We start from the raw sequence: 24,377 nt of genomic DNA, 5'->3' as shown, positions 1-24,377 counted from the left end.
CACCAGCTCAGCAAGGACCTTACTGTGCTCCAGGGCAGATGTTCCCATTGCCTGAATGTCCACATGAAGTGGGGCAGAGCCCTGCCTGCATTCAGGATGCAGGGTGGAGTTGGCACTCAGTTTGCTCAGTGCCTCAAACAAAGCAGCTCCTGTAGCTTGAGGGTCTCGGGGCAAAGAGGAGCAGGTGGGAAAAGTCAGCAGCTCCCTGTGCCATCCCTTCAGAGCCCAGGCTGGGCCCGTGCGCAGCTCCATGCGCTCAGAGCTCGGGAACACTTCCTTTGTCTCAAAGTGGGTCAGGTGGAGGCGTGGTGTTACTATAGCAATGGGCAGGAGATTTCATAACTTTATTTTGCGAGGAGCGTGTTGCAGGATTCACCAGGAGATGGAGGGAGGGCTGTCATTGAATCACCCTCCCAGCTTCCCTTCCCCAGCCTGCTCCTGCAGGAGCTCCACTGCCCTTTGGCCACAAGCACAGAGCTGGAGCTGTGCCCCCTGGCCCCCTCGGGACTCCCAAAGCCACCCCAGGGCCATCCCCAAAGCCACCCCAGGGCCATCCCATACCTCTCAGCTTGCTGGGCTTGGGCACTAGGCCAGATTCAGCATCCTGAGCACTGTATGTCCCTCTGGGCTCCAAGGCTGTCCCTCATGAAGACCTGCGGGGCAGAGAGAAAAGGGGATGTGTCCTCACAGGGATCAGAGAGGCGTCTGTGATCCCTGGGATCAGAGTTTGTCTTCCTGACAAACATCCCAGGCCACAACCCAATGCTGCAAACACTTGACTGCTCCGCCTGATACCCAGGCTGTGTCCAGCAAAGGCAAATGGCAAAGAGTAAGGCAGAGGCAGTGCCCACAGGACAGGGAAAGATGTGGGAGTGGGCCCCTTATCCCTCTGGGTGTCACATGGACTGAGAGGATGAGCTGGAGATCAGCCAGGTGGTGAGGAGAACATCCAAAATGCTCCTTGCTGGGGGCTCAGGGCTGGGCAGAGCCCCTTTGTGGGAAAGTGCTCTTTGTCTTTCCTTCCCTTCTTTGTTTATCGTGGACTCACCCCCCTGCACTCTGCGGCCATGCCAGGAGCCACTGGCCTGGGCAGGGGGATCCTGTCACCCTCTGTGCCTTACCGTCTGGGCTGGCCCCTTTGAGCCAAGCCCGGGGAGGCAGGAAGGACAATCCTGGGGACAATCCCCCTGCCCAGGTTGGCAGATGGCACCTCTGGTGTTCCCCTTGCTGTGTCCCAGCATTGCCCCTGCAGAACTTGCTCTGAGTGTTAGTTCCAGCACTGCTCATGGCAGCTCCCACTCAACCTCTCCCACCTGGTCACTAGGTGCTACTGTGCTGCAGCTAAAGCCTGGTGGTTCCTCCTTCCCTGCCACCCAACCATGCTGCAAACCATGGGAAAAATGCTCCCTCTGTTAAAAGCCAGCTAAATAAATATGGGGAACCCCCCCACCATGTTTCTTAGTGTCCCCGAAACCCTACTGACCCCACAGAGAACACAGCCTGAGTTATCTAATCAGTGGTGTTGGCGTTTGCATTGATGAACACCCCAGGCTAGTTTGTGTGCACACACAGCCTGTCCTGCACTGGGAGCTGCTGGGACAAACTGGGCAACTCCTGCTGCAGGGAAGCAGGGGCTGGGAATGACATGGGAACCAGAAGAGGCGTTAGCCTTCCTAGGACAGCTTTTTCATTCCTACTTGAATGGAGGAGGCCATCTGGGTTTGAGAAGGTCTGTGAGAGCTCAAAGACAAGTGAATATAGGTGAACCCCAGTTTCTTGGCTCAGATGGAAGGCTGGGAGAAGGATAAAAACCTCGTCAATTTTTCTAGGAAAGCCAGATCCAGGTGCTGGGCTTGACTCCCACCCTGGTAATGCAGAAGCTGACCAAACTGGTGCTCAGAGATGAGGCAGCAGTTCTTTGTCCCCAGAATGGAGAGATGGGCACTGCAGTGCTCCTGAGACCCCGCTGTGCCACCTGCCACCAGCCAGAGGGGCTTTTTCCAGCCTGGGGTCACACACATCCCGGGTGTCTGGCTGTGGCAGAGGCACCGTGCTCTCCTCAGACATGCCCAGCAGCCCTCCTAGAACCCGCTGAGGAAGCAAAACCTGCAGAATAGAGAGGCAGAGTGCAGGCAGAGAACAAGAGGACTGTCTCCACTCCAAGGCCCTCAAGGGGGATATCCTAACAGACAGAAGAATGGAAAGCCTGAGAAGGTCAGCATATTGGCCTCCTAAATTGGGTACAAACCCTCAGCACCTACCTATCTCTGTCACCCACTGTGTGACAGTGCCCTGCTCTAATGCCACCAGTGCTGGGAAGGAAGGCAGCACCACTGAAGCTACTGATGGCCACCATGGAAGCCACCAGCACCTTCTAGCAACGCCCCCAGCACCCTCCTGGCTGCACAGGCACCACCACAAGCACCCAGCACCTGTAGCAGCAGCGATGGCTGTTGGGATGGAAGTGCCTGTCCAGAGCTGGCAGCACCTGTCAGGTCAGTGCGTGTCACCAGCACTCTCAGGGTGCCTCAGGCCCCCAGGAACAGGCCAGTCCTGGCATCCTCTGGCACATCCAACGGTTGGGAGAAGCAGGGATTGGGTGCCAGGCCTCCCTTCACCCAGCAGGTTCCTCCAACTGAACAAGGTCACTGAAGCTCCAGGGGAAGAAGCATTTTGGTGTGGAACACTTTTTTTCCCCTTCACATGCTGTTCTTGCACAGAGAAAATGGCACCATAATTGCTTTAAATTAATATCAGCATCAACGCCCAAGGAAATGCAAATGAACAGTTGTGTCACCAGCCCAACCACCTGATGTTACCAACCATCCAGACACCTCCATTGTCCCTTTCCTCCTGCCTCCATTGTCCCCCTCTCTCTGCCATTCTCAGGAGCAAGGTGCTCACAGCTGGGGTGCGAGGGGTGGGATGGAAGCTCATGCATAAAGGACAGGAGAGGGGCTGTAAGCTCAGGGAAGGGGACTGCAGACCAGTGGAAGGGTGGGGGAGAAGGGGCCAAGCTGGGGCCCTGATTTTCCAGGCAGTGAGGGCAGAGGATGCCAGAGGAAGCAGTCAAGAGTCCATCCAGGACCCTTCTCTGCTCAGGGGTGTCTTGCTGATGAACTGAAGCCCCTTCAAGACAATTTTGGTGAACAGGGAGTCAAATGCTCTACAGCCAAGCCTCACTGGAGAATCAGCTGGTGATTATTGTCCTCTTGGTCTAAGGTAGGAGGCCACAGCCTGCCCTGCTGCAGCCTGGGCGATTCTGTGTGGCTGGAGAAGGCCTTGAAGGGACAGATCTGGTGCTCCTGGTCCAGCCTCAGAGGTGGCTGCAGGTTGGTGATGAAATATGAAGCATCAGTGTCTGCTGGGGCCTCCTGAGGAAGGCGATGAGGTTTCAGCACAGTGAGCAGATGAGGAGGGCAGGGTGGTCCTTCCCCTTCTGCCACCCCAGGGCCACACTGGTTGGTCACAGCCAGAACAGAGCAAGGCCAGCAGAGCCAGGCAGGTGCAGGTGTGCTGGGATCTAATTCTAGGGAAAATCCAGAGGAATGTTATAGGCTCAAACAGCAGCATCTTGGGATGATCTCTGTGAGAAGAGAGGTCCCTCCCAGGCTGGGCTGTCACCTCCTGCTCCTTCCTGCTTCTCCTCCAGGTTTGGACAAGCCTCAGCAAACCACCCATGGCTGCTTTTGGTAAACCTGAGAGGAGATGAAGCCCTCATTCCAGGGTGCAAGCACAGTGACCTGGCAGCCAGCCCAGCGCTGGACTCAGAGCTTTGTGAAAAGGCTAAGGGTCCCCGTGGGATCCCACGAGCACAGCAGGGATGTTGCAGGGATGGGGGGATGAGCAGGCCTGGCACAGGGGCAGAGGGGAAAGGGCGAGGAGCAGAGCACAGCCCCACAGGCAGGTGCCCAGTGTTGGCAAGGGCTGCTGAAAAAGGGCCCCTTCCTCCTGCTGTCACGCCTCCTGCTTTTGTCCCCTCCTGCTCTCGTCCCCAGACTGAACACTTTGATTTACAGACTGTAAGATCAGGTACAGACATTGCCAACCCTTCTGAAACAGGCCATAACACCATTTTGTGCAAATCCAGCAAGAGAACTAGTGAAAATAAATATATGTGTGCTCTTGTAATCTCTGCGCCATTTCTCTGTGTAAAACAAATGCATTGAGCTCCTTTGGGTGTCCCAGAAAGAATCACCCTGGAGGACGTTTGGAGGCTGAGCTGGGAGCAGCACCTCCAGGGAAGGACAAAAAGCTGCTTGGAGAGAGGGGAGAGCACAAGTGAGGTATGGCTGAGCATAAGGGAGGAGGTTTGCAGACAGGATTAAGATCCTTCTGAGGAGGCACAAAAGGAAAAATATGTGTGTGAAAACACCAGGGAAACAATTGAGCAAAGGTGGGAAGGGTGGGAAGTCCTGCTGAGCTGTGAGGAAAGTGCTCCCCTCCCCAAGCCCAGAAGGCTCCCACACAGATGCCTTGTCAGCAGGGCCCTGTTGGGGCAGGGCAGCAGGGAAATGAGGTTACAGCACATGGAGTGGGCTGTTCCTGTCCCCGCTCTCCCGACAGGAGAACACAAGGACAACATGCACTGATCCTGCCAAAGATGGAAGTTGAAGTCAGCAAGAAGCTGAGGCAAAAGATCAACCCTGATGACTCCCAGAGGTCAAACCCCACACCACTGTCAACTGAGAGGAACCTTGGGGACAGAGTGGGGACCTGACAGTAGCACTCCTTTAACTTTATGCACAGGGGGACCTGCCAGACCTTGGAGGCATTTCCTAAAGGAGAAAGACTTTGCAGAGAGTGACTTTGAGTGTCTGAAATATGTTTCATTTGAAAGAAACATCACCCTCCCTCTGCTAAGATCTTATATTAAATTTGCTGTTACCAATTTACTAAATGAACACTGAGATAACCTCTGCTCTACTCAACTGGTTCAGATTAGATATTGGACAAAACAGTTTCACTGAAAGAGTGGTCAGGCACAGGCATGAGTTGCCCAGGGAGGTGGTGTGGAAGTGTTCAATAGCCACCTGGATGTGGCACACAGAGATGTGGTTTAGGGGTGGCTATGGTGGGACTAGGTTGATGGCTGGACTTGGTGATCTTGAAGGTCTCTTCCAAGCTTGAGGATTCTGTGAGATGGGAGCGTGGCCAGGCCAGCAGCCTGGGAGGGCAGGGGAGGGCACTGTGGGTGGGGGTTATCTGTTCTTGGTATGGGAACAGCAGCAAACAGCCCTGAAATCCCTGGTGTAGGAATGGGGGAAGGAGCTGGAAGGAGCAGAGCTGAGCCTCTCCCTCCAGACAGTGAGAGACCTGTGCCCCCAGCAGGGAGGACACATGCTCCTGCGGAGGGACCCCAGTGGGGTGGCATGTCCCCTCCTCAGGGCCCATCAGAGGGTGTCTGTAAAGCTGGGCAGCCTGGAATTGAGAGGAGGGATCCTGCACTGGTGCCACACCCCTGCACAGGAGCTCCCAGGAGAGGGCAGGGCACACCTAAGCTCTGCTGAGGTAGAACTGGCCGGGACTGCAGGGACCCGGGAGAGGCTTCCTGTGGTGGAAGACTTTCCTCTGAGGGTAGGGGGGTGTGGGACAGACCAACAGGACCTGAAAGTGAGGGAGAAGAACACACAGGATGAACTGGGAGCCTTCACCTGAGTAACATCATGATGTGGAGAATAAAACTGGTCAATTCAAGGGACTTGGAGAGAAGAAATTCTCTAAGTGCCTTCCCACCAATGCCAGGGAGCCTGATAACACACTCTGCTCACATATGGACAAGGATCTGACCTCCTGAAATCTGACTGGGAGCATCACATATTTGGAGTGTTAAAACCAGCAAATGTTAAAAACAACAGCTTCAGGGAGGAATGAGGGCGCAAAGGGACATCACTGCGGCAGGCAAGGTCAGCAGTTTGAGTCATACCCACCTGCCAAGCTCTCAGATCTGCTCCAGCAGAGGCAGAAGAAGGTGCAAGAATGCATCCCCAGCCTGGCAGCTGCTCTGCCAGCAGCACTGTGATCTGCAGGGGAAACAGGTTTCCTTGCTATGGGAGAGACTTGTGCAGAGCATTGCATCCCAGGGTGAGCCCATGAGGGATGTGCAGGGCATAGTGGCTCAACAGCTGGACACATCTGTACAGAATCATGGCTAAAGTGAGACCCTGTCTCAGCCAGGGAAGGCACGAGGAGCAGGGCCTGTGTGTGGCACCTACAGTGCCTTACTGGAGAAGAGAGTCCATTTATGGCAGCTTGGTGTCTGGGAGGATAGTCACAGAATCAGGGAGTCAGTAAAATCAGAAAAGCCCTCTGAGATCACCAAGTGGAACCCTTAACCCAGCACTGCCAGGTCCACCACTAACCCACATCCCCAAGTGCCACATCCACACAGTTTTTTAACACTTCCAGGAATGGTGACTTCACCAGTGCCCTGGGCAGCTGTGCCAGTGCCTCAGCACTCTCGCTGTGAAGAAATTTCCCCTAATAGCCAGTCTGAGTGACTGTGGAGAAGAATGGAGGCACATTGACCTAAAGCCAAAGAAAGACTTATTTCCAGTCCTACAGCTGCACCTACACCCAGCCATGTACTGTCCCTGGTGCTGCTGGCTCTTACTGCAGCCCTGGGCTGAGCAGCACAGCCCGGGCACACCGGACTGGGACAGCCAGTCTGAGCTGCAGTGTGGTTGCAGAGAGAACAAAAGGCCAGAGGTGCTGGCTCAGAGCCTCCTCCTGTCCTGCCCAGCCTGTCCCCAGCCTGTCCCCAGCCTGAGGCCTGGCACAGTCTGTCCCCCCCCAGGGATCCCTGGATCCTGCTCCTGCCCGGGTCTGCAGAGTGCCCATGTCCTGACCATGCTGGGAACTGACCTGCTCTCCTGTGGCAGGAACACCTGAAGGATCTGTCCTGCTCCCTGTCCTCACTCCCTGTCCCTGACACTGCCTGTCTGCTGACAAGGGACAAAGGGCAGCATCTCTCATTGAGGCTGGGCACAACCTGACATGGCCACACCAAATTAATTTAAAAATCCCTAAGCCAGGTCAGACACACCACCACAAGTGTCAGAAAGTCCCAAGCTCGTGCAGTCCTGCTGAGAAGCCTCAGCTGTGTTCCTTCTCTGGCTCTGGAAGGGAAGGGACAAAGAAGCTCCTGGTGTAACTCCTGGGAGAACCTGCACCACTCACGGGGTGCCACGGAGCTGCAAACGCCCGGCTGCACCTGGAGCAGGTCCCTGCTCTGTGCTGATGGCCGAGCCCCGCACTGAGGTGGCCACCAGCTGCATCTTGGGCACAAGGGATGGACCGAGGAGAAGCTCTGCGGCAGAGGCAGGGCAGGCCCGGCTCCGCTGGGCTGGGCTGTACTCTGGGGCTGGGCTCTCTGCTCTGGCTTCTGTCACAGCGATGTCACTGACTGCCGGGCATCAATTCACAGCAGCTCCGCGGGAGGCACGGGGCTGATGGCCACAGCGCCGGGCTGATGGCCACAGGGTAGGGCTGGTGCCTGCCAGAGGAGGGGACGTGCCGTGCCCATCGGGGCTGCTCCAGCTCCGTCACCGCGGAGCTGCCGTTTCCCTGGCCTGTCCCCTCAGCAGTGCGGAGGATGCTCGTGTTCTGAGAGCAGGGAGAGCTCTGCAGGTGCTGCCTTTAACGATTACGATGAGTAATTCCCTTTCAGTCCTCTAATCAGTCGCTTTTAATTAGCGTGCCAGTTGTTTTTTTCCTTAGCAAACAGCTCTTTCAATGAGGGTTTTCGCTGCATCTGCTGGCTTGGGAAAACACTGCTCCCTGATGGGGCTGTGTGTTCATTCTTTGGCAGGAGCTTCCTCCTGTGAAGGCTCTGGGACTGGGCTCACATGCAGAACATGGCACAGGTCCTGCTCATCCTTGGGAAGCTCCTTGCTGCTGAGATGGAGGCATTCCTGGAGGTGCCCTGTGCTGATGGCATGCTGGTCATTGCTTTTTCCAGAGGCCCTCCTGCAGGCAAGGCCATCCTCCTCATCCACGCCCCTTTTGGCCTTTCAAATTCTCCTTTGAAACTTCCTTAGCTCTGTGATTCTGGTATCTCAAGGCAGCAAGTTCCACAGGGAAATTCTGCCTGTGGAAGAGGATCCCACCTTGATCCCCTTGGGATGCTTTGTCTCCTGGTAGGGAACAGAGTCCCCAGAGCAGCGGCTCCCTGTGTGGGACAGGCTCTGTTTCCCAGCTCCAGCCCCTCTAACAGACACAGAGGTGCCCTCACCTGCAGAGGTTTGTTCATGGTGCAGGTGTTTCCCTGCTGCTCTGCACACCTGGGCACTACTGGCTGTGGGTCAACCAGCCCCAGATTCAGAGCAAACACTCTGGTGCTCCTTCCTCTCCTCAACTCCACATCACCAAACTCCTCCTGAGCTCATCCTACATCTGTATCGGGATCCAGCTCTTGGGCCAAAAGCTTTGCTTCCATTTTCCCTTGAACAATAGCCTACTTTTGGATGGGTTTTCCCTCTCCCTGGGTGTGTTTTTCTCTCTCCCTGGGTGGGTTTTTCTGTCTCCCAAGGTGGCCTTTGCCCTCTGCCCTCAGTGGACCTTGTCCCTTGCTCCTTTGCCCTCTGGAGGGAGGGAAGCTCTGTCTCTCCGAGGGACCCCAGCCTCTTCCCTTTTCCTGCCCAGGATAGGATGTCCAGACTGGCCCAGCTTCCCATGAGTCACCAGCAAATCCCAGTTTCCTTCTCAGGGCCCTGGCACCAGAGCCCTAATTACAGGGCAAGACTAGTGGAAACAAGCTTATTATTTACCAGGCTAATGAAAATTAATCATGCCTCCCCTTCCCTTTCCTGGGAGAACAGTCATGGACAAGAAAGCAGATTATAAAAGCATTACAGGTGACTGCTGTGCTGGGCTCTGGCACTACCTGAGGGCTATCTGGGGCTGTGGGCTGTGTTTGCAGATCCCCTGGAACTCAAGGGTTAAAGCTGCCCCCCAGTGCTGCCTGTTCTCCCCCCAGTCTGCTGCTGGCAGAAGCTGGGCACAGATGGAGCCCCGAGGCACTGCCAGCCAGGCTGGAGAGCCCCTCCCTGCTTGTCCAGGCAGCTGCTGCTTCCTCTGGGGCCTGGACCCCTCTGGCGTCATCTGTCTCCTTGCAGGGAGCAGTGTGGGGTGCAGAGGGCTCCCAGCCCAGGGACTCCCAGCCCAGGGCAGCTCCCAACACAGCCCAGTTTGCTTCATGCAGGCAGCCAGTGGCTCCAGGCTGCTGCACAAGGCAGGGAGATGGGGAGCAAGGCTGTGTGTGAGGCCAGATGGAGGAAAACACGAGAAGGACTGGCTCACATTGCACAGATGTGGAAAACCAGAGCACCCTGTATCCACTGGAGCCACTGGTTCTGGAGAGAGTGCTGCAGCAGAGGGATGAACTCTAGCAAATGCAAAACCCACCACCTTCAAATTATCACCCCACTTAAAAAATCAGCCTCACAGAGAGGAAATCGAGGCATAGGATGGGGCAGGTCAGCCTGGAGACAGAGAGAGAACTCCAGCCTGCTGAACTCTGCCAGGGCCTGCCCTCATGGTCCCAGCTGGGGGAGGAGATGCAGGGATGCATCCCAGGGTTGCAGCACTGCACACCCAGTGCCCAGAGCAGAGCCCAGAGCTGCCCAGCCTGCCTGCCAGGCTGACCACAGCCCTCTCTTTCCAGGCTTAAAGATCTCCACATCCACGCTCAGCCTCCCTCTCCCTGAGGCTGCACAGGCTGGGAGTGGGGAAGAGACAAGGATGGAGAAGAATTGCCTGGATCAGGGCGTGGGATGGAGGGAGGGAGCTGAGAACCAGGTTCCAGGGCTGGGCTGGAGAGCTGCTCCCTGCCAGGCCTGTCCAGGGCAGTGTTGCCCACCACAATAATTAACTGTTGTGAAGAAGACAGGAAAATGAGCAGGAGGTCAATTTTCCATTTCCCAGTTGTGCATAATCAGTTCCAAGTACACAGCCTGAAAATAAATCTCCGTCAGGCTCGTTACATCTTAATTAACATCACCAGCTCCAGCATGTACTGCCCAGCCCAGGCCCAGCCCCTACTGATGTACAATGAGATGGAGCCAGGGCTGGCCATGGCTGGTGGGAATTCTCCAGCTGGAAATTCCAGCCCTGCTGTCCAACATGCTGGACTTGCCCTACTCCAACAGGAAAGCTCTGCTCCAGGATGGGGAGAGCTGCTGGGTCTCCCCAGAACCGGCTGCTTTGGGGGCAGCTGGCACAGACAACTGAAAGAAAGTTGGTGAAACAACTGGAGTTTGTTTTCCTTTTGCATAGATTGGAATAAAGAAGAAAAGAAGGTCCTGTGGGTGAAACATTAGATTAGAGGGATGGTACCTCACCCATGAGGAAAGGCTGGGAGAGCTGGGGGTGTTCAGCCTGGAGGGCAGAAGGATCCAGGGGAACACCTGAACCCTTTCCAGGGCCTAAAGGAGCTCCAGGAGAGCTGGAGAGGGACTTTGGACAAGAGTCTGGAGGGACAGGACACTGGGAATGGCTTCCCACTGCCAGAGGACAGGGTTAGATGAAATATTGGGAAAAAATTCTTCCTTGTGAGGGTGGGCAGGCCCTGGCACAGGGTGCCCAGAGCAGCCGTGGCTGCCCCTGAATCCCTGGAAGTGTCCAAGGCCAGGCTGGACAGGGCTTGGAGCAGCCTGGGATAATGGGAAGTGTCCCTGCTCCTGGCAGGGGGTGGAACTGCATGAGCTTTATGTCCCTTTCAGTCCAAACTTTCCATGATTCTCTGCTCTTTCATCTCTTCTCCATCAGTGATTTCCCTCACAGGCTGTCCCCTCCCCTGGCCTGCACCTGGAGCAGCCCTGCCCCCCCAGGTGATCTGGCACAGGAAGGGCACAGGGGCTGCCACCATCAGTGAGGGAAGGAAGGAGATGGGATGAAGGAATTCAGTTCGGCTCCTACCACCCTCCCACCTGGCTCTTCTCTTCAAAGCACTATGCAAACATCAAGTAATTAATCCTCCCAACACTCTCGGGAGGAAGAGACATCGACAGGGCTCTGCTTTAGACACCTGATAAACACAAAAGGTGCTTAGAAGAGATGCCAGACAGGTGAAACCTGCAGGTCACAGGAGTTCCTCTGCTCTTCCTGCTGCTCCTGGCAGGGCTTGGCAGGCAGGGGACATGCCAGGAATCATCCTGTGCTCTGGGATGGAGGGGGCACAGCCACGGAGGAGAGGGGGGCAGGACAGAGCAGGGACCGTGGCAGAAATATGAGAGATAGTAAAACTAGATGAGAATGGGAGGAAGAAGATGAGCCCTGTTGTCCTCACAGACAGACAGACATTCTGTTTCCAATTCCAGCTTTGATGGAATTTTGTAAGTATTGTGAAATTAGCTTAATAGGAAGGAAACCCTGACACTGCTGCTGAGGCATCCTGGAGGGAAGTAGAGAGAAAGCATTTTGACTTAAAAAAAAATGGATTTTGACTTGGTCAGTTTGGCAGGTGAGTTCCCCAGAGGATCTGAAAAATCAAACTGTGGGTTTCCAGCCTGAACATCCCCAAACACTGCACCAGTTCTTGTGTCCTTCAGCTGAGCTCTTTCTTCTCCACCCCCGTGTTTACTCAGGAATGCATCAATAGGCAGCTGCTGCAGCCCCTTCCTTTCACACAAGGCAGGCATCCCCGGGATTTGCAGCCTGCCTGTGATCCCTCACGATTGGCCTCTCTGGAATCCTGCATTTATGCTTCCTTGCCTCCATCCCTAAACCCTCCTGGAGCTCCCTGTGTGCCAGGATCCCACTCTCTGATCCATAGGGTGTGCCCTGCATCCAGCAGTCCCACAGCCAGCTCCTGGGAAGGACCCTGGCTGCAGGAAAATCCCCAGCACACAGGCTCCAAGTACCTGAGGCCCTTCTGAGGGAGCTGTGGCTCTTCCTTTCTCTCTGACAGGACATTTTTTTAGCACCTTGATCCCATTCTTGCCATTTCCTGCCCCGAGGCACACCCAGATCCAGCAGCCACGGTCTCCAGGCACCAGCCAGAGCCAGGACAGCCCCTCTGTGTCACCTGGGCAGAGCCCAGCCCAGGCTGGAGCTCAGCAGCAGAGCAGTGCTGGGACTCCCCTCTGTTCCCACACCAGCCCTGTCCCATCTGGGAGGGGACACAGGAAAATAAGAGCCTTTCCCAGTGTGGTCATGGGGCCTCTATCAAGGACTTTTGAGTGCTAAAGTCACCCCTTTACTCTTACACAACCTGCCCAGAGAAGCTGTGGCTGCCCCTGGATCCCTGTCCAAGGCTGGGTTGGACGGGGCTTGGAGCACCCTGGGGTAGTGGAAGGTGTCCCTGCCCGTGCCCATGGATGGTTTTTAAGCACCTGGATGCTCCAGATGCCTGTGTGGCAGCAATGCCTCCGGCAAACAGCTGGGAACAGCTGTCCCCTCACCACGGAGGGGGAAACTGAGGCACGGCAGCAAACCCAGACAGGTCTGCAGTGCTGCATGCAGGTGTGCAGCTTCCCAGATGCCTCAGTGCCTCTGTCCTGCCAGCCCAGGATGACAGAAGTCTCTGTTTCAGTCTCTTATATAGCAGGTAATGGGAAAAATGCAGCTGTGGGGTGCACCAGCAGTGGAGCCCCTGGAGTGTCTGCAGCTCATGCTGGAGCAGAGCTGAGGCCAAAGGTGGGAGGCCAAGGAAAGCCCAGGGTTCTGCAGCTGAAAAAGATCTGAGTTACCTACTCCAGGAGAGTGATCTGGGGAGGGGATGGAGTCACAGAATCACAAAACCACTGGGGCTGGAAAAGCTCTCTAAGATCAAGTCCAACTGTTCCTCCAAGCCCACCATTAACCCATGTCCCCAGGTGCCACATCCAGGAATGGTGACTGCACCACTGCCCTAGGCAGACTATTCCACTGCCTGACCACCCTTTCCATGAAGAAATTTTCCATAATATCCAACCTAAACCCTCCCTGGCACAATTTGAGGTCGTTTCTTCCTGTCTTAAAATATACGTGGGGACATCAGCAGCCTCTGCAGACCCCTCCATGCTTTGGGAACACGGGTTGAGCATCGGTGCCCCCATCCCCAGGTCGGCAGACCACATTCCTGAGGTCTGGGTTGCCCAGGTGGCTCCAGCCTGCCCCTCTGCTCCAGTTTGGGGATCGGGAAACAGCCACTCTGGCTGGAGCCAGAGCAGCTCCTGTGGGAAGTCATCACTGCAGATGTCACAAACCCGTCAGCAGGCCCACAGGTGACACAGCTGCCACAGAGCCTCAACCAGCTCTTTCTGGGCCATGGCTTTCCTTGTTCCAGAGCACAAGAGTGGGCAGGCTGTGTGCCCTGGGTTACCTGCTCCCACTGCTGCCTGCCTGCATGAGCATCACAGCCCCAGCCCCAGCCCGCAGGCTCACACCCTGCTAGAGCCTGGGGAATGCAGCCCTGGCAGCCAGGGCAGGCTGATGGCAGCCACTGGTGGGCACCCAGCAGCAACCCAGCAGAGAGCCACAGGGACTCTCTGCAGCCCTGGGTGAGGCAGACGGGGCTGAGGTGCAGGTGGGAGTACAGGCTTTGGGAAGTAGGAGGGATGCAGCTGTCTCAGCATGCACACAGCTCCATAAATCACATGGGATTCATGTGAGCCCTCATCCCTCATGTGAGCCCTCATCCCCAGCCTGTCCCGGGAGCTGGGGGAGGTTCTCCTCTCAGGGTGCTTGTCACAGTCCTGGCACAGTGACTCTGAGTCCCAGGATGCTGCTGAGGTGGCAGAAGGGCTCCCTGGCACTGCTGCTGCCCTGCATGTCTGTGGGCACCCTGCACCCATGCCCAGCTCCCAGGGCCTCAGGAGCTCCCTGTGGAACCTCCTCTATTCAGGCAAATCCTCCCCTGTGCCTGGGGGTCAGAGCTCTGCTGGGGTCCCTCCTCGAACACTGGGAAGTGTCCCAAGGTTCTGCTGGCAGGAAACACCTGCCTGCAGGGCTGGTACTGCTCTGCCCGAGCCACAACATAAGGCAGGTGTTGGGGAAGGCCCTAGGCCAGCCCCAAAGCCCAGTGAGTGACAATGGAGAGCCACAGGCACATATCCACTGGGTCCAGGGATGGGACAGGGTGGTCAGAAAAAGCCCTGGGCTCACCCCAACAGGACAGGGACAGCTCCCACAGACTGAGACACACCTGAGACACTGACTGCTCACAGGACAGGCAGGTTATAAACAACCAAAGCCGTTTCACACCAAATTTGTAACAGATGTGCCTCAAATCCCTCCAACAATGTCTCAGAACCAGGATTCACAGCCCCAGCCTACACTGGCACACCTGCTCTCAGCAACTCCCCTGCTCCTCCTGTCCCCACCGTTGTTACAGCACCTTCCACCTGGCCTTCAGAAAAAAGGAAAGGAAGAAAACAGCAGCAGAATTATATTTTTGTTTGGCTTGCAAATTCTGGTTTGCAAAGCTGAGCTGGCCACTGCTGCACAGGCGAGGGGGTACCTGGCCTGATGCTATTGGGCCTTGAGACCCCTCCAGATTGCCCAGCCTGGGCAGGGGTGAAGCAGAGGGGCTGTTCTGTCACAGAGCAATTCAGACCGAAGGGTGCAGGAGCCCCTCTGGGGCACCACAGCAACGCCCCCACACCCCAAGTCCATCCAGAAACGCCTCGGGATGGCACAGCATCTCCCCTGAGGCCAGCCAGGAGCCTCTCTCCAGCCACGCTCCACACTCTGCACGGCCACTTTGCACCTCCACAGGAAATTACCAAACATTTTCTGCAGCTCAGAGCTCAGGTTATTGCTCCCCACAGCACTTTCTGGTGCATGAACCCTCAGTGTGGGGTCCCCATGCCCAGTTCCTGGGGTCACCCCAGCCTGCTGTCCTGTATTTAATCAGCAATGCCTCCTGATCCCAGCATTTCCATGGGGTGCTGAACAGCTTGGAAAGCCAGAAAGCAGCAAATAAACCCCGACATGAGGTGTTTACAAATTCCTCCATCTCTGGCTCTCTAGAAAGCCAAATGTGACACCTCAGCACCCAACACTGCTTGTCCTGTGCCCATTTCCAAACCCACCTCAGTGCCCCTCTGCAGAGCAACTCCTGACTTCCCAGAGCACAGGAGAGCTGGGCCCAAGGCTGGGCTGTGCCAGAGAGGACAGAGCCAGAGCCACCTGCACGGCCTGTCCCTGGGGACACAGGGACATCTGCCCCAGATGTCAGCAGGGATGGGTCCCTGAGAGGCACAGCCTGACCCTGCTCCAGTTGGCAGCACTCTCCGTGCTCCAGGTGAGCCCCTCGCCCACCTGCCCCCGCCCCCAGCCCCTGCCATACCCTGCAGGGATGGTGGTGGGCATCCAGGATCCAGGATTGCCCATGCCCACACACCCCTGCTGACATGGGTACATGCACAGGGCACGTGATGACACAATTCCCCAGGCTGTGACAAAGAGCTAGAGCCACTGCAGTGCTCACAAGAAGGGGGAGCAAAGAAGAGGGAGACAAACCCCTTGGCAAGTGCCCAGGAGAGCTCAGGTGCCAACAGCAGGCTTGGGACACGCAGGATGACAGAGCCCCTGGCAGACAGGCTCTCTGGGATGGCCTGGCTCCCTCTCCAGAGCTCTCCTCCACATTCCAGGGGCTCCTGGAGCTGCTGTGGGGTGGCTGGGCTGCTCACCTGAAGCCACTGATGGCAGCAGGACAGTGGCTTTCCTAACCTTGGCACAGGCACTGCCGCTGCCCTGTGGGCCAGTCCCTGTGTCCCTGCACAGGGCAAGGGACAACTGAGCAGAGCAGGAGGGGACAGCTGCCTGCCTGGCCACGGTCCAGGGGCTGCCTGCACCCCACCAGCCTTGTGGCATGGAGGAGTTGGGGGCACCTGGAGGAACTGGAGGCAGCTGGAGGATTTGGGGGCACATGGAGGAGCTGGCAGCAGCAATTCTCCTCTGAGGCTGCTGCCACCTCCTGCTTGTGCCACCCGGTGTTTTTAATGAGGTGGACACTGAAAGGTCACACTTTCTTCCAGGGATGCTTCTGCACCTGGGCTCTGGACATGTTCTCCAAATCCCTTTTAAGTCACTTAAACCCTTTGGTGCCTCAATTCCCCATTGGTAAAGCAAGGCTTATACCATTTCCTCTGCCTGGCTTATTGGGAGAGCTCATAAGCCCTGCAGGGCTGGAAAAGTCTCTGGATATGGATTTCTGTCTGCCTGGCACAGTGGGGCCCGGGCTCATTAGGGACTAATGTGCTCACTGTGCTGTGTCTGGCAAGCAGAGCCTGATGCTGTATGCTGCTGTGCCTGAAGCTGGGAGGGGAGCAGGGGTGACACCACACACACACTTCCAAGGCCTCCTTGTCATTTTGATCCATTCCCATGTAACGGGGGTGGTGGGCTCAGCTCAGGCACCCACAGACACCATTTACCTCGTGCCATTATCTGGCAACAAACTCTTCGCTAAGGGGTCCGGATGGGTCAAAAACTCCCTTCCAAGGCAGGGGGGCTACAGTGCTCCTGTGTTCACACATATTTATATTGTGGAGAAGCACAACACCTCAAACAAGAGGGATGGTCACCTAAAAACACCCTCCTCTCACACTTCTTCTGCTGTGTCCCTGTGCCTGTTCTCCAGGAATAGCTGTGTAAGGATGTGAATAACCAGAGAGCAGCATGAGGAAATGAGATGGTGCTGGCCTCAGCTGCCCCTAAGGCACCCCTAAAACACCCCCCCCTCAGACTTTAAAAACTCTAAATTATCACAACTGAACATTTACCCCTTTGCTCCTCCCCACCGGTGGAGCAGCAGAAACTCTCCAAAAAGGTGAGCAGGGTAATGGGGCTGCTGCACCAAGTGCCTCCTGGGGAAATCTGGGGATTGTGCAAAACTTGTTACAGGTGTGGAAAGGGAGGGATCCTGGTAGAAGGGGAGGAACAAGCACTCAGTCTCTCCTGCCTTCTTGTTTTCCCATCTGGTGCATCCCATGTGGTGATCTGGAGCTGGTCACGAACTTCAGTGTGGCCTGTGAGTGCAGCAGGCTGTGCTGGAGTCAGATTCTGGGGAGACTGAGGGTCTGGGAGCAGATTTCAAGGAGTCTCAGGTAGACTTTTTCCCTGAGCTGTGAGCCTCAGGACCAGGATGGGCCTGTTCCTGCTGCCTCTGTCTGCCACCTGCCCTGGCTGTGGGTGTGTGCCCAGCAGGCACCTGGCCACAGCGCTGGGAAGAGATTCCTTATCTCAACCACATTCCTGGGACCTTCAGCCCACAGCACTGAACTACTCAGAACAGTCCTGGCCAAGGACATGCTCAGGCACCCCTAGGGCAGGAGAGGCTGAGAAGCCCATCAGTGCTGGGTTGGTAGGTGCTATGCAAGAGTCCTGCAGCTCAGGGATGTCACTGTTCCAGCTGTGGCTGTGACACAGGGCTGGCACAGCAGCCCTGTGAGCAGGCCAGGCAAGCTGCTGCTCAAAGTGATGAGTGAATGTAAGATGAGAATTTATTGAGCTCTCCTTAGTCCTGCCTTTGGAACCATTTGTCATCATGGCAGCTCATGCTGCTGGCTGGGAGTGCAGGACAGGGTGAGCTGACATCGCCAAGAACACCTCAGCCAGGCTAACATCGGGATGCCACAGAGCACCAGCTGGAAATGGCTCCTCACCATGTCCTCCTTGCCCCTGCAGACATGGAGATGATCAGAGACACCATGTTCCTGTGGGAGCTGATGTGGTATCTCATCACATACCACTACTGAGGATTTCTTTTCCCAGCTCCCCCACAGGACAGGAGGCTCCACCCTGCCTTTTCCCAGGTTTAGCAGCCTGTGTCTCCTTTGGGATCCTGCAGGAAGCACCCGGTGGACTTGGGAGGGCAAATCCATGTCCCCATACCCAGGTCCAGCCCCTCCTCCAGCCTGGAGCTATCCCAGAACCGGTGTCCTGCTGGAGGGGCTAGGAGGGTAGAAGCTGCACCTCTCTGCAGTGCTGCATGTGCTCCTGGCAGTGCTGGGTGTCTGTGCCTGCATCTGCCAGAGAGCAGCACTGACAGCCAGCTCAGAACAGCTCCTGCAGCGTAGGCACAGCAGCCACAGTGTCATCGGCATGGTGAGACAGGCAAGTGACGCTGTGGGCTCCCACAGCCTGTGCCAGGAAGCTGTGAGCAGGAGCCCCAGGCCAGAGCAGGCACGGTGGGCCAGCATCTCCCTCAGAGGGCTTGGAGAGGGGCCTGTGCTGAGCATGGAGCCATCATCTCCCTCAGAGGGACAGGAGTGGGGCCTGTGCTGAGTATGGAGCCAGGATCCCCCTCAGAGGGCCGGGAGTGGGGCTTGTGCCAAGCATGAAGCAGCACAGCAAAGGTGAGAGGGAGGCCACGCTCAGGGCAGGGGACGTTTCAGCTCTCACTCACTCAGGAGCAGCTCTCCAGCTGTCCTTTCTTCCTTTTTCTGTTTCGTCTTGTGACCCACACATATCTAAGTCCCCCTTTCCAGACCTGCTTCAGCCTGGGCTCCTGCTGAACACTCTCACAGCCCACTGGGGACACAGGCAAAGGCTGTGGCACTTGTTAATGCAGCTTCTCTGCAGAAACACATGGTCAGGAGTGACTGATCAGCAAAAAGCCCAGAACAAACCATCTGCAGAATGAGCAAGACAGAGCCACCCCCTCCCTCCACAGGGGACACGTGTGCTCCATCCCCAGGACATGGGACAGGCTGCATCCCCAGTTGCTCACCCCACCACTGCATCCCACTCTAAACACTGCCTGACTCTTTGGAAGGCACCTTCGGACACTTATTTTTCTCACCAAGGGTATGAAGTAGTTTTTTGGCAGTGAGGCCAACTCATCAGGGCTGCCTGGTCTCCTCCAGCTCGGGTGGGATGGAGAGCAGGACCAGGGGAACAGCAGCACTGGGCAGAGCTGGGATGTCTGTGCTGGCAGCTGCCTCAGCTTCCCGGCCATCTGGGGTTATCCAGGAACAGCTGCCAGTGCCAGGCATGGCCAAAAGCAGTCAGAAGCACCAGAAGGAGTGTGCAAAAGTGCAAGGACATGCAGTCACTTCTCCCCTCACCTCCTTCTGCCTCCCTAGCAGCAGCATCCTGTCCCCAGCTCCAAGGGCTGTGGCTGGGGGCCTCTGTGACCCCATCAGCTGGGGGGTTTTTGAAGAAGCTGATGTTGGAACTGGAGGCAGAGAAGCATCAGGGCTGAACTCAGTGGCAGCTTGAGACCATCATTCCTGGAGAGGCAGCACTGCCTCCCTCTGAGTCCAGCTCCACACAGCCCCCATCCCAGAGAGACACCGGTGCCACATCTGACATAGCTGGGGCCTGGGTGAACACAGCTAGTCCTGGGCTTGGTGTCACTATGACTCAGGAGCTTCTGGAACTCCAGTTCATACATTAAATTTTTCTCTGCTTTGTGGTCTCTGCAGAGCACAGCAGCAGGGCAGCAGCCACCCTCTCTGCTCAGAGCTCTAGTGCCTAGCAAACCTCTGCCTTCATGGAGAGTTGAAGGGGATCAGAATTCCTCAGGAAGTGCCTTGAGGCTTAGCATCCCTTGGCCTCTCCTGCAGTTGCCCAATTGCCAGGACTGGGAGCAGGGTTTGAATGTGCAATTTGGGCCCTCTGAAGAGCCATCCCTGCCCCTCAGCAGCATCTCCTCAGGGCAGGGCATTGAGGGTTACTGTGCCTTTGTGCCTGAGCTGCATCAGAAGAGGCGGGAGGAAAGGAAACACCTCCTTCTCTCCAAATAACATCAGAGGCCTGATTTTGGAAGGTAATTCTCCCGAAGAACCTCAGCCCAACCTGGGTTTAATTCACTGCATCACTCAGCACCTGCAGGAACCTGGTTTGTCATTAGGGCCCCTGCAGATGGCCCTGTTCTGGAGCTGACTCTGCAGTGCTCATCTGTCTCAATACAAGCAGCACACACACTCCTGGGCTGGCACTGTGCTGGGACCCTCCGGCACACCACGTTTGCTGGCACCTGTGGGGTCCCTTACTGCCCCAGAAGGCACATGGACTCAGGAAAGAGGTCACTGGGGTCACTGCCATCAGTCTGCCACCAGCACTGCCACCAGCCCTGTTCCTGCTGTCAGGCCCAGTCCCTCCATCAGCTCCAGCTCTGCCTCCAGCCTGTCCAGCACATGGCCCAGGCAGGGCCTTTTTATCCTCATGCAGACAAAGTCTGACACCTCCATGTTCTCTATGGCTGAGCCTTGCCAGGCTGACATTGCCCAGCCCATCCCCTCCTCCCTGCCAGGGTTGGGGACATGTCCCTGTTACTGTGGGCTGAGTGAGCAGAACAGTGTTGTGTGGAAAAGACCGAGGCTGCTCTTGCTCCTGGGCTCCCACGGCTGTTGTGGCACAGGTGGGCTCCAGCCACCAGCACCAAAACACACCTGGCTGGCAGGGAGGTGAGCAATGCAGGGCAGCCCTTGGCCTCAACTGAGGAACAAGGGACCAGCATCCCGAAGACCACAGGAAGGGACGGCTCCAGGGTCTGCTTCTGCCTCTGTGGAATCCCTGCCTGTGCCTGCTGTGATCCAGGAGGAGGAGAGGTGTGGCAATGGGTCAAGTGGCACCAGGCTTGGGAGGCTGTGCAGCACCAGCTGCAGCACAGAGCAGCCACCTGGGGCTCTCTGTGCCCTGTTCATACAGGAATGCACTGAGCAGGTTTGTGGCATTGCCAGTGCTCAACAACCCTCATTCTCGAAGTGCTTTACGAGTCCCTTCCTGTAGAAAATACTTTTCTCACACCAAATGTCCTGGATCCCTGTTAAAATGCCCAGCCCTTGGAGAAAAGCAGTGCAGGTGGGAGGATGGTGTCCCACAGGAAGCTCCAGCAGCTCTCCAGATGGGGAGGCCAGCTTGGAATTCCAGAGGAGACTCAGGGTCTGGGTGAGAGCTCTCTGCCTGAGATGCATCACTTTCTGCCATGGTTTGCTCTGTGGTGGGGGGTGGCTCAGCATGTGCAGGGGAGGGGGACTCAGCGGGGATGGCTCAGCACAGCCTCTTCTGCTGCCTGGCACAGGAGAGAGCGGGGCACACCTCCCTCTCAGTCCCTCAGCAGCCATTCGTGAGCCCTCAGAGGTGACAAAGCTCTCTAGCACCCACATCTCCCTGTGAGGTCCTGCCCTGTCCTTCCCTGCCCGGCCAGGGCTTGACCTTGTCCCAGAGCTGCCAACCCCTCCTGGACCGTCAGGACCTGCACGGGGAGGGTGCAGGGGATGCTCTCAGCACTGCACTGACCCTGCATACCTGCACTGATCCTGAATCCCTGCACTGATCCTGCACCTCTGCACTGATCCTGCACCTCTGCACTGATCCTGAAACTGATCCTGAATCCTGCACTGATCCTGAATCCCTGCACTGATCCTGCATCCCTACACTGATCCTGAATCCCTGTACTGATCCTGCATCCCTGCACTGATCCTGCACCTCTGCACTGATCCTGCATCCCTACACTGATCCTGAATCCCTGCACTAATCCTGAATTTCTGCACTGACCCTGCAGCCTCGCCCCAGTCCTGCAGCCCTGCTCTCCCTTGCAGCAGCACTCAGCTCAGCTCCTGCCCTGGGGTCTCTGGCATCCTGCAGTGGCATGGGCTCAGCACTAGTGCCATGGGCACTGCTCTGTGCCACCACCAGCTGCCAGGAATCCCATCCTGAGCCCAGCACCTCTGTTCCCACCGGCAGGGCATGGAGGGATCACAGGAATGGGAACAGCCCCTCCAGCCCCCTCAGACCCAGTGCCCTGCTGAGGGGGTAGCTTTGATCTGCTGAGGCTTTGGCCACAAATTCTCCCACAACTGGTGATTCCTTTCCAGTCCCACTCAGCTGGTCCAGAGGACTGGCCTCTCCTCATAATCCCTGGTTTTCCTCATTCCCTGGATTAACAAGTCCAGAAGAAAAGTGCTGAGCTCCCTATGGAGCTGCCTTGGCCCTGATGTTCCTGGAGCAGAAACAAGGGCTTCCTTTCAGATGTGCACCACCAGTTCTCCTTTACCTTCTCATGACTCTTCCTGCTCACCTCTGGCTACTCCATCCTTGGTTCCCAGTGCTCTCAAGCTGGTGTGGGCTGTATCCCTGAGTCCCAGCACTGGGGCAGAAGTCAGGACTTCCCAGAGCAGAACATGCCACATGCCAGGAGCAGCCCGAGGGGAGGGTATGGCTGGGAACTCATTCCACATGGAGAGAGCCGCCCTGGGAGTCTCCAGAGGCCACAGGGCTGGCGACAGCTCCCTGGATGGTTAAGGGGCTCCTTCCCGAGGCTTCTGGCTCCTGCAGCCCCTGTCAGCTCTAGCTCCCTGCTTGGCTGCGTTTGGGACTGTGGCCAGCTGCCTGCCTGAGGGTCCTGCCTGCTGAGTCCCCGGGATGCCACAGTGCCCGTGCCAGCTGCACGGGTGACAGTGTGCTCAATGTCACCTTCCCGAGCTGCTGGGAGCAGGCAGGGACTGCGCGGCTCTGGGGCAGGAGGTGCTGGAGGCTCCCGAACCTCTGATCCTTCACCAGCTCCGGGGATGTCTGCTGACATTCAGAGGCACAGGCTCTGATACATGAGGTCTGCATTTGCACAGTTTGCAGCAGGGAACTCAGGGACTTCTGTTTAGTCTCACAAATGGGAAGAAAACACCACATTTAGCTGCAGTCACTCCTCATTCCCAGTGGTGACTGACCAGGGAGCGGCTCCTTGGCTGTTCCCGGTGACTTGCCCTGCTGGCACAGGTGTGTACCCTGGTTGTTTTATTGGGAATGCCCCTCCCTGCCTGTTCCAGTGTGAGCAGAAGGCACTGTTGTAGTGGGAGCCAGCTTTGATGTGTGACACAAGGCCAGGAGTGGGCTCCAGCTCAGCCCCTGCCCAGCCTGGACTGAAGCCTCTCTTCCCCTGCCAGCTGGGGGGCACAGGGGTGTGACAGCAGCAACTCCACAGAGCTAAAAATAACCACCCTGGTCCTCCAGCTCACACCACAACACCTTCACCTGGTGCCAGACCTGCTGAGGGCTCAAACCACTGCAGGAGCCAGCAGCAAACACAAGCAAACACCCAGGGACGGAGCTTGGGCAGCTCTGGCAGAGCCCTGCACTGTCCTGGTTGTGGGAAGAACTCCCTGAGCTCCTCTGCAAGACTCAATCCCCACGAGATCCTGCTGATTAGGACTTGGCAGTGCTCATAGAAACAGTGAGCAAGGCACTCAGGTGTCCGCAGAGCAGCCTGTGAGTGCCACCAGTGTCCCTGCCAACCACGGCCACCCTCCCTCCAGGGAGGATGGAGGTACTGGAGTGTTACTTAGGCTCTGGCTTGACCTCCCTCCTAGAAGCCCCAGCTGATGGCAGCTGTATCTGGGTCTCTGCAGTTCCTTGGGCTCTCTGCAGGTCCATAACCCCTGGTGAGCCACAGAAAGTCCCCACAATGAGGAGAAACCTTGGCCTTGTGCTCGCAGCTGGCCAGGGCCCAGGCATCCCCAGAGCCAGCCCACCCCATGGCACCGTGTCCCACGCTTTGTCCCAGCCCTCTGGGGGGCTGCAGGCAGACACAGAGCCCTGTCTGGGCTCCCAGGTTGGGTTCCCAGCACAGACACCTTGCTGAAGGGACTTAGTGTTTTTGCATCTGGACCACACTGTGGGATCAATGGGATCAGTGGGATCAATGGCAGGTGCCATCACTGCTGATCATTGAATAACATTACCTTATGCAATTCCTTGTCAATCCCTGCTCCACCCACTCCAAAAATGCAGCTTTGCCTTGCTGCCTATGGGCAGTAATTTCATTCCAGGTGATTTTTCCCAGGGACTTTGCTTTCTTAGGTCTCCTCCACAAATCCACCAAGCAATTGTGCCAGCAAGACCCAGAGATCACAGTGGCCATAGATCCTGCAGCAAATGGCCAATAAACTTCTGCCCTGGGCTGTGTGTGCATCAGCTACAGCAGGGAAAGTTTAGTGAGAGCAAGGAGATGCTGGAGCTTGTGATTTCTCAGTGTTTCACCACAAAAGAGATGAAGGACAAGAACATCGTCTTGAAGCTCTGGGGGAAATGCACAAGTGGTAAACAGCAAAGGAAATGATCACCTGTGGCCTTCACAATGCTCACCTCATCAGTTTCCTGATGGATTTGGGCTCTTTTTTCCCTTCTAGCCACTGTAAGATACAAGCATGAACCAAGCAGTGAGGGAAAGAGCCCTGGCACCATGGGTAAAGGATTGCTCAGCCCACCACTGCCCTGGCAGCCCCTTCCAGTGCCTGACCACCCTTCCCATGAAGAAATTTTCCATAATATCCAACCTAAACCTATCCTGGCACAGATTGGGGCCATTTCCTCTTCTCCTGTCCCTTGTTCCCTGGGAGCAGAGCCTGACCCTCACCTGGCTGCAGCTTCCTGTGACAGAGAGCTGTGGAGAGCAAGAAGGTGTCCCCTGAGCCTTGTTTTCTCCAGGTTGAGCCCCCTCAGCTCTC

At 56.6% G+C, this 24,377-nt stretch overlaps 1 protein-coding gene across 7 annotated transcripts in view; it reads right to left on the bottom strand.

The window, feature by feature from the left end:
- Positions 1–24,377, bottom strand: part of DLGAP4 (DLG associated protein 4) — a 158,041-nt gene that overhangs the window by 84,679 nt on the left and 48,985 nt on the right. For 6 of the 7 annotated variants that reach the window (XM_053958331.1, XM_053958333.1, XM_053958334.1 and 3 more), the window contains exon 3: positions 562–653. The exons of the other annotated variant lie outside the window; for it this stretch is intronic. The gene's annotated coding sequence lies outside the window, so the exon portion shown is untranslated. The remainder of the gene's footprint in view (positions 1–561; positions 654–24,377) is intronic. 7 annotated transcript variants of the gene reach the window in all.

This window comes from Vidua chalybeata, chromosome 17 (assembly GCF_026979565.1).
Source record: "Vidua chalybeata isolate OUT-0048 chromosome 17, bVidCha1 merged haplotype, whole genome shotgun sequence".
NCBI classification, from domain to species: domain Eukaryota; kingdom Metazoa; phylum Chordata; class Aves; order Passeriformes; family Viduidae; genus Vidua; species Vidua chalybeata.
This window is presented reverse-complemented; position numbering and strand designations above follow the sequence as displayed.